We start from the raw sequence: 12,766 nt of genomic DNA, 5'->3' as shown, positions 1-12,766 counted from the left end.
AATGTTGGAAAAAACCTGGGAAGAAATGTGTGAATTGATGCAGAGTGAAGTGAATAGAACCAAGAAAACAATTTATTAAACAACAACATTATAAATACAAACATTGTTATACAAACATATTATAAACACAAACAACTTTAAAATAATTAAGAACTCTTGATTAATGCAATGACCAACCATGATTTCCAGAACACTCATGAAACTTGCTACCTACCTCCTGATTGACTCAGAATATGGACAGAAACATTTTTTTGGACATTGTGAAAATGGGATTCTTTTTTCTTGACTATAAATATTTGTCACATGGACTTTGTTTTTCTTTCTTCTTCAGTTGAAGATAGGGAGAAGATGTGGGAGAGAGCAAAGGCAGGTTTTGGTTAATTGACAAAATACAATTAAAAATAATATATACAAGGGTATATAAATATAATGGTACATTTATAGACACATGGGAAAATGATCTACCATATTATTGAGGAAAAATCATTATACTGTTTAATCCAACCTTGTGTAATTAAAGTTTGTCCACACCCAGGATGTCACCCAAACCCATTAACTGTCTAAGAATATTAGAGATGGCTAAAAAGGATTTTGTGTGCTCTGCAGGTCCTGGATCCACCCAAAGGATGCTTGTTTTGGGTCTCCGTGGCCAGGGCTTTGGATTTGCTAAATTTTATTGAATGTACACAGTTACTCATCTCTCTTCATCTACTTCACTTTCAAATTGTCCTCTCAGGAAAATTGCTTGACTGTATATGTGTGGTTCATGTACTGGCACCCCTGTCTAGATCCAATATAATACAAACCTTCCAGAACCTGGATGAGAGGGAACCACAAGTCCTTTACAACTCATTCTCTTCTACCAAACAACCTAACAAATTTCTTTCTAAAATGATTTCATATATTGGGGTTTGTTCTCAAGAACAACAGACACCAGGAACCTATGTCAGGAACAGGAAGCAAATGACTTTCTGAGGTCAGGAGTAGGGAAAAGGGAGGAAGTTTCAAGGACACATTTGGAGACCACTCTGGCTGTTCCTAGTGCAGGGAATTGACATTGGCAGGAGAGGAGTCTCGGACAAAATTATACAATTCAGTTTCCCAGATAAGGGCCATATGCTACAGTATGCAGAGGAATGAATGGAGAAGAGGAGGAAAACAGCCATAGCTGAAATACAGGGTCTCAAGCTTTTGAAAGACAACATTTAAGAGACCCCAAGAGAATTGGGTAGCTAAAAAATTAGTTTTGCCAACTTTGCAGTTTTTTATACAATAATAGATTTCTCTTTGTTCAATTCCTTCTTATTCCTAAGGTAACATAAGAGGGTTGTTCTATACCCCTCAAACTCAATTAATGTAACTAACAATATAATCTGTATCAGGTGAGAAAGTCTAGGTATTAACTAAGGTTAAGGGTTTTAATCATAGAGGGTGCCAAAAACAGAAAAATAGCAGCTTTGAATTTTAAGTTAGATTATAATCATTTAGAACATAAAGCAAATAAATGAGAAAGCAGGTAAGACAAATTTTAAGTTCGGGTAAATAATTATTTTTCCACTACAGATGGAAGGGTAGATTGGAATAAAATTTTAAAGGTATCTCTAAGTACCAAACACAGGAATTTGTATTTGATCCTAGAGGTAACAGGAAGCTGCTAAGTGGAAGGGTGACATGGTTATAACTGTGCTTTAGGAATAACATTTTTGTAGCTACATGTAGAATGGAATAGAGAGGGGAGATGCTTGGAGGAGAGAAATACTTGGAGTAGGGAGATCAATTAGAAGGCTATTGCAATAGTCCGGGAGAGAGGTGATGATCACCTGAAGTTTTTGGCCATGTGAGTTGGGAGAAGGGCGCTAATTAATTTAAGAGGATTCTAAGAGGTGGAGATGAGACAAGCGTGTTTATTCTAGGCATAGGACACAGCTTGTACAAAGGCATAAGACATTAAATTGGGGCAGCTAGGTGGTGCAGTGAATAGAGCACCAGCCCTGCAGTCAGGAGGACCTGAGTTCAAATCCAGCCTCAGACACTTAACACAAAAATTAGCCGTGTTACCTTGGGCAAGTCACTTAACCCCAATTGCCCTCCAAAAAGCAAAAAAAAAAAAAGACAGACTAAATGCTAATTCAGTGAATGACCAAGTGGAGGTAATTTTTTTTTTGTCTTTATCAATTTGTTTGTTTACTTTTAGTTTACAAGATTCAGTTCCATAATCCCTTGAGTTTCAAATTTTCTTCCCCTCCTTCTCCCCCCCCCGCCATGGCAACATGCAATCAAGTATAGGATCTGCAAATACTTTCACATTAGACATTAGTCAGGTTATAAAGAAGGATTGTATCAGATGGAATGAACGATGGGAAAGAGGAAACAAAATCAAACAATAAAAAGAGAGCAGGTAGTTTGCTTCCATCTGTACTCAAACTCTGTTCTTTATAGTTCTTTCTCTGACTGTAGACATCTCCTTCCATCGTGCGTCTTTTGGAGTTATCTTATAACTTTGCATTGCTGAGAAGAGTCCAGTCTATCAAAGTTGGTTGTCACATATACCTTGTGTCTGTAATTGTGTACAAATTTCTCCTGGTTCTACTCTTCTCACTCAGCATCAGTTTGTATAAGTCTCTCCAGGTAAATATGAAGTCCATCTGCTCCTCATTTCTTATAGCACAATAGTATTCCATTACATTCATATACCACAACTTGTTTAGCCATTCCCCAATTGATGGGCATCCCTTTAATTTCCAGTTCTTTGCCACCACAAAAAGAGCTGCAATAAATATTTTTGTACATACGGGGCCTCCTCCTACTTCTATGATCTCTTTGGGATACAACCCTAGAAGTGGTATTACTGGGTCAAAGGGTATACAATTACTTATACCCCTTTGGACATAGTTCCAGATTGTTCTCCAGAATGGTTGATCAGTTCACAACTCCACCAATAATGCATTAGTGTTCCAATTTTTCCACATCCTCTACAAAATTTGTTATTTTCCTTTTTTGTCATCTTAGCCAATCTGATCGGTGAGATGTGGTACCTTAGAGTTGTTTTGATTTGCATTTCTCTAATCAATAGTGATTTAGAGCATTTTTTCATATGTTATAGATATGTTTAATTTCTACCTCTGAAAATTGCCTGTTCATATCCTTTGACCATTTATCAATTGGGGAATGACTTGTATTCTTATAGATTTGACTCAATTCTCTGCATATTTTAGAAATGAGGCCTTTATCAGAGACACTGGTTGTAAAAATTCTTTCCCAATTTCCCATTTCCCTCTTAATCTTGGTTACATTGGCTTTGTTTGTACAGAAACTTTTCAGTTTAATGTAATCAAGATTACCCATTTTGCATTTTATAATGCTCTCTAACTCTTGTTTGGTCATAAAGTCCTCCCTTCTCCATAAGTCTAACATGGACACTATTCCTTGCTTTCTCAGATTGCTTATAGTATTAGCCTTTACACCTAGATCATTCACCCATTTAGACTTCATTTTGGTAGACAGTGTTAGATAATGGTCTATGCCCAATTTCTGCCATACTATATTCCAGTTTTCCCAGCAGTTTTTATCAAATAGTAAGTTCTTATCCCCAAAACTGGGGTCTTAGGGTTTATCAAACAGTAGATTACTATAGTCATTGACTTCTGAGTCTCATGTACCCAATCTATTCCACTGATCCACTACTCTATTCCTCAGCCAGTACCAAGTAGTTTTGATGACTACTGCTTTATAATACATATTATAAATGTGTATATTTGTAATATAAATATTATACATATGTGTATACATAAATATACAAATGTGTATATTTATAATATAAATATTATACATATTATAAATATTATAAACATATAATATATATTATAGGCCACCTTCTCTAGCATTTCTTTCATTAATTCTCTTGATATTCTAGACCTTTTGTTCTTCCAAATGCATTTGGTTACTATTTTTTTCTAGCTCTATAAAGTAATTTTTTGGTAGATTGATTGGTATGACACTAAATATGTAATTTAATTTAGGTAAAATTGTCATTTTTATTATATTAGCTCTACCCAGCCATGAGCAATTGATGTTTTTCCAATTAGTTAGATCTGACTTTATTCATGTGAAAAGTGTTTTGTAGTTGTGTTCATGTAGGTCCTGTGTTTATTTTGGCAGGTAGATTCCCAAATATTTTATAATGTCTACAGTAACTTTAAATGGGATTTCTCTATCTCTTGCTGTTGGAATTCATTAGAAATATATAGGAATGCCAAGGATTTATGTGGGTTTATTTTATATCCTGCAACTTTGCCAAATTTATTTATTGTCTCAAGTAGTTTTTTACTTGATTCTCTAGGATTCTCTAAGTATATCATCATATCACCTGCAAAGAGTGATAGCTTAGTCCCTTCTTTGTCTATTTTGATTCTTTCAATTTCTTTTTCTTCTCTAATTGCTACTGCTAACATTTCTAGTACTGGATTGAATAAAACACGTGATAGTGGACATCCTTGTTTCACCCCTGATCTTATTGGAAATGCTTCTAGCTTATCCCCATTACATATAATACTTGCTGATGGCTTTAAATAGATGCTACTTATTATTTTAAGGAAAACTTTATTTATTCCTATACTTTCTAGTGTTTTTAATAGGAATGGATTTTTTATTTTGTCAAAAGCCTTTTCTGCATCTATTGAGATAGTCATATGGTTTCTGCTAGTTTTATTGTTGATATGATCAATTATACTGATGGTTTTCCTAATATTGAACCATCCTTGCGTTCCTGAAATAAATCCTACCTGATCAAAATGTATTATTCTTGTTATAAGTTGCTGTAGTCTTTTTGCTAATGTTTTATTTACAATTTTAGCATCCATATTCATGAGGGAAATTGGTCTATAATTTTCTTTCTCCATTTTGTCTCTTCTTGATTTAGGTATCAGTACCATATTTGTGTCATAAAAAGAATTTGGTAGGACTCCTTCTTCACCAATTCTCCCAAATAATTTGTAGAGTATTGGAATCAATTGTTCTTTAAATGTTTGATAGAATTCGCTAATAAATCCATCTGACCCTGGAGATTTTTTCCTAGGGAATTCATTAATGGCTTGTTTGATTTCTTTTTCTGAGATGGGGTTATTTAAGTAATTTACTTCCTCTTCAGTTAATCTGGGCAACTTGTATTTTTGTAAATATTCATCCATTTCACTAAGATTGTCAAATTTATGTACATACAGTTGGGCAAAATAATTCATAATTATTGTTTTAATTTCCTCTTCACTAGAGGTAGATTCACCCTTTTCATTTTTGATACTTGTAATTTGGTTGTCTTCTTTCTTTTTTTTTTTTTATCATATTGGCTAAGGGTCTATCAATTTTATTGGTTTTTTTTCCATAAAACCAGCTCTTAGTTTTATTTATTAATTCAATAATTTTCTTAATTTCAATTTTATTAATCTCTCCTTTGGTTTTCATTATTTCTAATTTAGTATTTAATTGGGGGTTTTCAATTTATTCTTTTTCTAGCTTTTTCAATTGCATGTCCAATTCATTGACCTCCATTTTCTCTAATTTATTCATACATGCATTCAGGTATATAAAACTTCCCCTAAGAACTGCCTTTTCTGCATCCCCTAAGTTTTGGTATGTTGTCTCATTATTGTCATTATCTTGAATGAAGTTACTGATTGTTTCTATAATTTCTTGTTTGACCCACTCATTCTTCAGGATTAAATTATTTAGTTTCCAATTAGTTTTTAGTCTATCTTTCCATGGCCTTTTATTGCATATGATTTTTATTGCATCATGATCTGAGAATGATGCATTTAATATTTCTGCCTTTCTGCACTGAATTGTGAGGTTTTTATGCCCTAATATATGGTTGATTTTTGTGTATGTGCCATGTATCGCTGAGAAGAAGGCATATTCCTTTTTATCCCCGTTCAGTTTTCTCCAGAGATCTACCATGTCTAGCCTCTCTAAAATTCTATTTGCTTCCTTAACTTCTTTCTTGTTTATTTTGAGGTTAGATTTATCTAAGTGGAGGTGAAATTGATCAAGATATGACAGCTGATTGATTGAATATGTGAGATGAGGAAGAGTGAAGAGTAGAGGCTAATTCCAAGGTGACAAATTTGTGATGACTGGAAGATTCCTTTGCCCTCCACAGACATATGAAAGTTGAGAATTGATATGGGTTCTGGTGGAAGGATAATGATTTCTGTTTTGACTGTATTGAATGTGAGATGCCTTTTTAACACAGTGCAAATAGTCAATAGATGGTTGGTGATATGGGATGCTGGCTGAGAAAAGATACTTGGATCTTGGAGTCAGTCATCTATAAAATGATAATAACTGAATGCACGACAAGTTCACTGAGAGAGAGAGCATAGAAGCAAAAAAAAAAAAGTGTGGGGTTCTGGGAACAACAGAAAGTAATTGTTTGTTTGGAAGACAGTCCAAATATAACAAAGGGAGACACAACTAGAAAGGTAGGATGGAACCAGAATGTAGAGACCATTTAATGTCAGCCTCAGAAATTTGGTCTTTATGCTGTAAGCAAATTTAAGTTATTTAAGGTTTTGATCTGGGCCATGATAGAGAAATATAGCTGGGAAAACAGAGTTCCAAATTCTCTCTTTTCCTCCCTTCCTTCCCCACTCCCTGAGACAGTAAGCAATTTGATTTTTTAGAGATGTGTAATCATGCAAAACATATTTCCACACTAGTCATGTTGTAAAAGAAAAGACAGACCACGACCTTAGAAATCATCTAGCTAGGGGCAGCCAGGTAGCACAGCGAGTAAGAGCACTGGCTCCAGTGTCAGAATGACCTGGAGATCAAATCCAGGGCTCAGACACTTAGCACCCACCCAGAAACACCTGGCCGTGTAACCTTGAGCAAGTTACTTAACCCCAATTGTTTCGGGGTGGCCAGGTGGCTCAGTGAGTAAGAGCACCGGCTCCAGTGTTGGGACGACCTGGAGATCGAATCCTGGGCTCAGACACTCAGCACCACACCCAGAAATAACTGGCTGTGTAACCTTGAGCAAGCTATTTAACCCTGATTGCTTAAAAAAAATCATCTAGCTGACCAATATATCCTACTTGCCCACCTACTCTCCAAATGGAAGCAAGGAGATCAGTTAGTAAGGTTCAGGTTAGGTTAGTAAGTAGGCAGTTAGTTGAATCTTACCCTACCCACAAACATTTTGGTTTTTCTCTCCTTCTTTCTTCCAAGCCCACACACATCCTGTGAAAGGAGGATGACCTCTTCCTCTCTCCTCAGCCTATGAACACTACTTGGGGCTTTGTACCTGATGGAAGGTGCCAGGCATGGCACCCCCTAGGGTTCTTGTGAAGCTAGGGCTTCCTAGAGAAGGAAGTTGTGGCAGTGGTTACTAGTTGCAATGACAAGGCTTCCACAATCTTTGATTTTTTGAGTGTGGGTCTTCCCTGAAGTAATAGGCCACCTTCTATAAACCGGAGAGTAAGCAGACAGCTGTCTCTCTGTCTGTCTGTCTCTGTCATAATATTTTATTTTTTCCCAATTACATGTGAAAACAATTTTTTTGCAATTTATATATTTATTTTTAGTTTTCAACATACTTTTCCACAAGATTTTGATTTACAAATTTTTCTCCCCATCTTCTCCCCTGTCCCCCACCCAAAAATAGTGACCTACTGAATACCCCTTCCCCCAATCTGTTCTCTCATATCCTCTCCCATCCCCCCCCAATTTCTAGTAGGGCAAGATGGATTTCTGTACCCCAGTGCCTATATATCTTATTTCCCAGTAGTATGTAACATGCATTAACATTTGTTTTTTGAAACTTTGAATTCCAGAATCTTTCCTTTCTTCCCTCTTCACCCACCCTCACTGGGAAGACAAGCAATTCAACATAGATTATACATGTGTAGTTATGCAAAAGATTTCCATAGTAGTTATATTGTGAAAGACTATATTTCCCTCCATCCTATCCCGCCCCCCCTATTCTATTTTCTACTTTGACTCTGTCCCTTCTCAAAAGCATTTGTTTCTAACTACCCTCTCCTCCAGTCTCCCCTCCCTTCTATCATACCCCCTCTTATTCCCTTCCCCCCTGCTTTCCTGTTGGGTGATACACAAATGAATGTGTATGTTATTCCCTCCTTAAGCCAAATTCAGTGAGAGTAAGGTTGACCCATTCACTTTCACCTTCCTGATCTTCCCCTCCATTGTAACAGTGTTCCCTTGCCTCTTTTATATGAGGTAATTTACCCTGATCTAGCTCTCCCTTTCTCTTTCTCTCAATATATTCCTCTCACCTCTTAATTTTATTTTTAAGATATCATCCCTTCATATTCAACACATCCTGTGCCCTTTGTCTATGTATACATGTACACACATATGCACACACTCACATATATATTTATACACACATACACCCTCCTATATATTCATATATGTGTATGTATAAATATATACCTATATATTCATATATATGTATATATGTATGTATACACATATACATATATATTCCCTTCAGCTATCCTCATATGGAGAAAAATCTCATGAGTTACAATGATCATTTTTCCATGTAGGAATGTAAATAGTTCAAATTTAATAAGTTCTTTATGATTTCTTTTTCCTGTTTACCTTCTCATGCTTCTCTTGCTTCTTGTAATTGAAAGTCAAATTTTCTGTTCAGCTCTGTTTTTTTCATCAAGAATGCCTGAAAGTCCTCCATTTCATTGAATGACCACATTTTCCCCTGAAGCATTATACTCAGTTTTGCTGGGCAGGTGATTCTTGGTTTTAATCTTAGTTCCTTTGACCTCCAGAATATCATATTCCAAGCCCTCTGATCCCTTAATGTAGAAGCTGCTAGATCTTGTGTTATCCTGATTGTGTTTGCACAATAGTAAAATTGTTCCTTCCTGGATGCTTGTAATATTTCCTCCTTGACCTGGGAACTCTGGAATTTGGCTACGATATTCCTAGGAGTTTTCTTTTTGGGATCTTTTTCAAAAGGTGGTTGGTGAGTTCTTTCCATTTCTATTTTGCCCTCTGGTTCTAGAATATCAGGGCAATTTTCCTGGAGAATTTCTTGAAAAATGATTTCTAGGTTCTTTTTTTGATCATGAATTTCAGGTAGTCCAATAATTTAAAAATTATCTCTCCTGGATCTATTTTCCAGGTCAGTGGTTTTTCCAGTGAAATATTTCATGTTGTCTTCTATTTTTTCATTTGTTTGGATCTGTTTTATAGCATCTTGATTTCTCATAAAATCATTAGCTTCCAATTACTCCAATCTAATTTTGAAAGAGTTATTCTCTTCAGTGAGTTTTTGAAATTCCTTTTCCATCTGGCCAAATCGGCTTTTTTTTTGCCTTTTTGGAGGGCAATTGGGGTTAAGTAACTTGCGCAAAGTTACACGGCTAGTTTTTTTTTTTGTGTGAGTGTTAAGTTTCTGAGGCCGGACCCGAACTCAGGTCCTCCTGACTCTAGGGCCAGTGCTTTATTCACTGTGCCACCTAGCCGCCCCCCCCCCCCCAAATCTGTTTTTTAAGGCATTCTTCTCCTTATTGACTTTTTGGATCTCTTTTGCCATTTGAGTTAGTCTATTTTTTAAGGTGTTATTTTCTTCAGAATATTTTTGGGTCTCCTTTAGCAGGCTGTTGACTCAGTTTTCATATTTTTCTTGCATCATTCTCATTTATTTTTCCAGTTTTTCCTCTACTTCTCTTACTTGATTTTCAAAATTCTTCTTGAGCTCCTCCACGGCCTGTGACCAATTCATATTTTTCTTGGAAGCTTTTGATGCAGGAGTTCTGACTTCATTGTCCTCCTCCAGTTCCATGCTTTGATCCTTTTTGTCCCTGAAAAAGGATTGTATGGTCTTATAGTGCTTCCTCATCTTGCCAATTACTTGACTTTTGAGCTTTTTGCCACAGTAGAACTCTGCTTACAGAATGGAGAGAGCTTTGTCCCAGATTTCTGGGGTTTTTGCAGCTGCCAGAACTATTAGTTAGGTGCCCTCTCTACAGCCCCCACAAGCTCTGGCTCACTGACCACACACCCCAGGTCTACCACCCAAAACCAAGATCCAGATCCAGGCAGGTCAAGGCAAGAGTGATAACCCTCTAAATGGTTGCTTGGTACCCCTACACTCTGCAGGCCAGGAGCTCTGAAAGCAGCCATGAGGTACCACTGTGCCTCCTGCCACTTTTTCCCTGGGGGCAGGGGCCAGATGCACTGTTCCTTCACCCTTACAACAGAGTTCCTGACTGACCTTTCATTTTCTTTGTTGTTTATGGCTTGAGGAGTCTGGAAATCGCCATAGCTGCTGGTGATTCACTCTCCTGAAGTTTGCTCTGGCTGGTCTGGGTGCTGGTCGGGGCCGTCCTTGGGCCAGAACCATGGCTCACTGGGGACTGCACTTGGCTCCCAGTGTGCTGTGATAGATTTTTCCTATCGGCCTGCCAGGCTGCCTTCAGTGGGAGATTTGTTTCTCTTGGTTACTTTGTGGGTTCTGTAGCTTTAACATTTTTTTAGAGTTAATTTTTTTACAGGTATTGGAGATGGTTGAAGCTGGAGCCCATGCCAAGTTTGTGCTTTTACTCTATCACCTTCTGAAAACAATTTTTAACTTTTGTTTTTAAAAATTCTGAGTTCCAAATTCTCTCTCTGCCTCACTTACCTTCCCCTTCCCTGAGACGGTAAACAAATTGATTTTTTTTTTGGTTATTTATTTATTTTTTATTTGTTTGCTTACTTTTAGTTTACAAGATTCAATTCCACAATTCCTTGAGTTTCACATTTTGTCCCCCTCCTACTTCCCCCCTCCCCATGGTAGCATATAGTCAAATATAGGATTTGTAAATACTTTCACATTGTACATTAGTCAGGTTATAAATATGGATTGTATCAGATGGAACAAAAAATGGTAAAGAGGACATAAAACCAAACAAGAAAAGGAAAAAGATCAGGTATTTTGCTTCCATCTGTATATAAACTCAGTTCTTTCTAGTTCTTTCTCTGGATGCACACATTTCTCTCCATCATGAGTCTTTTGGGGTTGACTTATATCACTGCATTGCTGAGAAGAGTCCAGTCTATCAAAGTTGGTCATCGCACATATGTTGTGTCTGTAATTGTGTACAAATTTCTCCTGGTTCTACTCTTCTCACTCAGCATCAGTTTGTATAAGTCTCTCCAGGTAAATATGAAGTCCATCTGCTCCTCATTTCTTATAGCACAATAGTATTCCATAACATGCATATACCACAACTTGTTCAGCCATTCCCCAATTGATGGGCACCCCCTTAATTTCCAATTCTTTGCTATCACAAAAAGAGCTGCTATAAATATTTTTGTACATATGGGTCTTTTTCCCACTTCGATGATAGCAAATTGATTTTTTAGTGATGTGCAATCATGCAGAACATATTTCCATATTAGTCCTGGTGTAAAAGAAAAAAGACTAAGAAAAAAATAAAGTGAAAATAGATGCTTCCATCTACATTCAGACTCCTTCAGTTCTTTCTCTGGCAGTAGATAGTATTTTTCATCATGGGTCTTTTGGAATTGTCTTGGATCATTGCATTATTGAGAATAATGAAGTTGTTCACAGTTGCTCATCTTACAATGTTGCTTTTACTGTATATAGTCTTCTGGTTCTGCTCACTTCAGTTTGCATTAGTTCATATAAACCTTTCTAAGTTTTCTTGAAATCATCCAAGCAATTTTTTAAAATTAAATTTTATGTTTATTTTTAGTTTACATCATTCATTTCCACAAGATTTTGAGTTACAAATTTTCTTCCCATCTTTCCTCTACCCACCACCCCAAAACAGCGATCCCACTGTATACCCCCTCCCCCAATCTACTCTCTACTATATCCTCCCCCATTCCCCCTCTGACTTTCCAGTACGGCAAGATGGATCTCTATACCCCAGTGTCTTTATATGTTATTTCCCAGTTGCATGTAAAATATATATATATACACATACATATATATATATATATATATGTATGTATATATTAAACATATGATTTTGAAACTTTGAATTCCAAATTCTTTTCCTTCCTCCCTTGTCATCCTTAGAATGATAAACTTACTTGGAAGATAAACAATCCAATATATGTACATGTGTAGCTATGCAAAACATTTCCATAGTGGATATATAGTGAAAGATTGACTATATTGCCCTCCATCCTATCCCACCCCCATTCTATTCTCTACTTTGACCCTGTCCCTTTTCAAAAGTGTGTGCTTCCAACTTCCTTCCCCCCCAACCTGCCCTCTCCTCCATCATCCCCCCTCTCATCCCCTTCCCCCCAACTCTCCTGTAGGGCAAGATACCCTATTTAGTGTATATATCATTCTCTCCCTAAGCCAGATTCAATGAGAGTAAAGTTGACCCATTCCCTTTTGCTTTCCTGTTCTTCCCCTCCATTGTAACAGTTTTTCCTTGCCTCTTCTATATGGGATAATTTACCCCATTCTGTCTCTCCCCATCTCTTCTCATTATATTCCTCTCTCACCTCTCAATTTCACTTTCATCCTTTCCTATTCAACTGGTTCTGTGCTGGTTTTTAAAGAGATTACAATAGTCAGGTTACATAAGCTGAAACTACAATCAGTGATTGGTCAGTGTATATTTGAATTTTCCCATGCTTTTCCTAGGCTGAATATTGCATTGTTGATACAACATAAGAACTTTTAAATTCAAGTGAGAGTTTAAGGTCCTCAACTAGGATGGTTGTACTGAGAATAGAAAGAAAGGGTAAAAATGACATA

This window comes from Petaurus breviceps, unplaced genomic scaffold (assembly GCF_028583685.1).
Source record: "Petaurus breviceps papuanus isolate PSGF00001 unplaced genomic scaffold, PetGlider_PUasm1.0 175, whole genome shotgun sequence".
In the NCBI taxonomy this organism is placed as follows: Eukaryota; Metazoa; Chordata; class Mammalia; order Diprotodontia; family Petauridae; genus Petaurus; species Petaurus breviceps.
The sequence above is the reverse complement of the archived record's forward strand: the minus strand, read 5'-3'. Positions refer to the sequence as shown.